The 2852-nt window shown below is 28.2% G+C and overlaps 1 long non-coding RNA gene across 1 annotated transcript; it reads left to right on the forward strand.

Moving 5' to 3' along the window:
* Positions 1–421: 421 nt before the first annotated feature.
* LOC132743782 (uncharacterized) lies at positions 422–2332 on the forward strand. The gene is made up of 4 exons (XR_009627618.1): positions 422–486; positions 1042–1119; positions 1692–1791; positions 1997–2332. It is a non-coding gene; the product is annotated as an uncharacterized LOC132743782 (long non-coding RNA).
* The last annotated feature ends 520 nt before the right edge of the window (positions 2333–2852 follow it).

Below are 2852 nucleotides of genomic sequence, written 5' to 3' on the forward strand. Positions count from 1 at the left end.
TATTCAACTATGGACGATCATACGGATATATTGCCAATGTATATACAACGTTGATTCAACGTTGTTTATGGTCGAAGTTTTACATTTAGTTTAATCATTATATAAACCCTTATACCACTAATTTTGTGTTATTATTCCTTTATTGAATTAGTCTGTAAGTGATTTTTGTCAGGAAAATTTGCGTTACAATATTTTTCCGTAGATCTATATTCAAAATTAGCGCTTAAACAAATAAAAGTTGGAAATAATTTTTCACTTTATATATTAACGCTTTAAATGTTAGTTAATATGTTTTGTTGTTTTATTTTTTAGTTCTTTATGAATAATATTAATTAATAAATTGATTTTAGTCAAAACCCCGTTTATAAAATAACGCTGGTCAGGGGAAATAATTGTTGCGTCTCCATGATTATCGTTCGTGCAAATGGTGGCGCTGTTTGGAAAATTTGAAAACAACACTATTGGCCATTTATTTGGATTTCGAAGGTATTACAGTAATGTTTTACTTTAGTTTACCGATTGTGTTCTAAAATATTATTATTTATTCTTAAAATTCTACTTTAATACTTTATGAAATAAATGAGAGATGAAAACACATGATTGAGTTGATTTGACATGTTTTCGCGACCTAATTGAATGATTTGGGTTTTGTAGGCCTTGTAAGGCCTAAGCATGATGTTATTGATGTCCTTGGCAATTTATGATTTTACAAATCTTGTCTTTCTTTAATTTATTTTTCATATTATTAAACCTTTGTCTGTACTATATCCTAATTAGAATTTAATCAATTATAAAATTGAAACCTATTAAGTAGTTCGGCCCACATAATTTACGTCCCAAGACAATATATATAACTATGATAATAGACTATGTTTATATTTTAGTGATAGTATAATACAGTGTTAATTAGTTTGAAAAAAAATACATTATTATTTAGTTAAATAACAAAGTTGAGTGTTAAACTTTAAAGTTGAACAGTCGTAAATTTATAGGGAATAATAAATCTATTTCTATTTTATTATATATTATTTTATTTTCTAGATCCTGGTCCTGGCTGAAATTTAGAGTATTGCAGCTGTAGTCTGTATACCATACACTCAACATGAAAAGGACTGTCAGGTTTGTTAAATTGAAATTAATTCTTATTAATTTATATATTTGAATTTATTATATACTTATAAATGAAATATTGAGAAATATTGATGAAATAAAATGCGTATTTTCATTTTCCGTATTTTCACTGTAAAAATTTATTTTTCACTGCAGTGAAACATATTTTCCGTATTTTCACTGGTGTCTTGCCGGACTACTTTCTTTTAAATTCTGCCAGTACACAAAAATTAAGGGAAAGTCTTTCAAATTTTATCGTAAAAAAGAGAAAAATGTATATAATAAACAGAAAATTCAAGTTTTTTTCTATAAATACATGATTTATTTTCATCTTGTGGCATGAAAATTACCATATTACACTCGTGGCTACCGCCACTCATGAAATATTTATTTTCATACCACTCGATGAAAATAAATCATGTATTTATAGAAAAAACTTGAATATCCTCTATTTATTTACAATACAAAGTATAAATTTTTCAACTAGATCTACTGGATATTTATCTTGTCTTAAAATATATTATTTTCTGAATATTCCTGTAACATTATTAATATAAAATTTACATGTTTGTTGATTTCAGGATGCTGCATAAAATGGTCTTAGCTAGAGCCTAGAATGTTAATTTCTTGGGAATATGCTGCAAGGAACTGACGGGGAGCAGTTTTTCTTACCAATCATAGGTGAGACTTTTAAATAGCTTCTTTTTAAAAAGATTTTGTTGTCTTATATACAGTTTTTGCTGTCAATATGAAACTTAGCTATGTTTCAATTTCTATGCTGTTTTATGGGAAAAGCATTTTAAGATAAAAACAAATCACTAAGTTGAGTAATTATATGTATAATTTGAGATTGACCAAGTCAACAACTTCTTATTTTTATTTGCAGAAGCAGTAAGAGAAAGCCAAGGAAGTACTCAAACACCTGACATACCCAGAAAGATCTAGAAGAAAAGATTGGAACAGATTGTAGCTTAATTGTTAAAACTATTAAAGTGAATTTAAGCTGCACTTGAACTGTATTTTTTAATTAAAATATCTGAAGTATTTAATATTGTCTTGATATTTTGTTAAACTTGGTAACTTTGCTTTATATCCAAAAATTAAAGTATGGTGGGTTTTCAACGTTGAAATGACATTGAAACTTCAACGTTGTACCAACGTTGAAGCTGCAACGTTGTATCAACGTTGAAATTTCAACGTTGTTTCAACTTTCAAATCCGAATATAAAAATCCAACCTTATTTCAACGTTGAAATCTGACCATAATTCAACGTTGAAACAACGTTGATGTGCCTGCTGGGAGTGTTTTAAGAGGTTAGGCTTTCGAGGGATTTTTCTGAATCTTAGTTTGAACACGTTCTTATGGACCTTTGCATCTAATTATGAAACAGTAACGATTTTTAAGTGTTTTGCTCTAGGACCATATAAAATATTTAGGACCGTTTAAAATATTTAAGACCTTATATAATATTTCGGTCAGTCATACAGATCGATTTTAATTGTGAAATTAAAGAAAAATACATATTAAAGGAGCTCAACTGAGGTCGAAAAGCCTAAACACATCAAAGTGGAAAGATTGTGGTCTGAAATTTTGCACACAGGTTAATGGCAAATGGTCCTGAAATCTTGGTAAAATATTGTCAGTCCCGTCATTTCAAAACAAACTCAGTAGAGTCCCTTTAAATTCGTTGAATACAATGTATTATCACAGTTTTATGCATTATGGATCTAATACGAAAATTC

This window comes from Ruditapes philippinarum, unplaced genomic scaffold, assembly GCF_026571515.1.
Source record: "Ruditapes philippinarum isolate M1 unplaced genomic scaffold, ASM2657151v2 ctg3345_1_1_1_1, whole genome shotgun sequence".
Classification (NCBI taxonomy): Eukaryota; Metazoa; Mollusca; class Bivalvia; order Venerida; family Veneridae; genus Ruditapes; species Ruditapes philippinarum.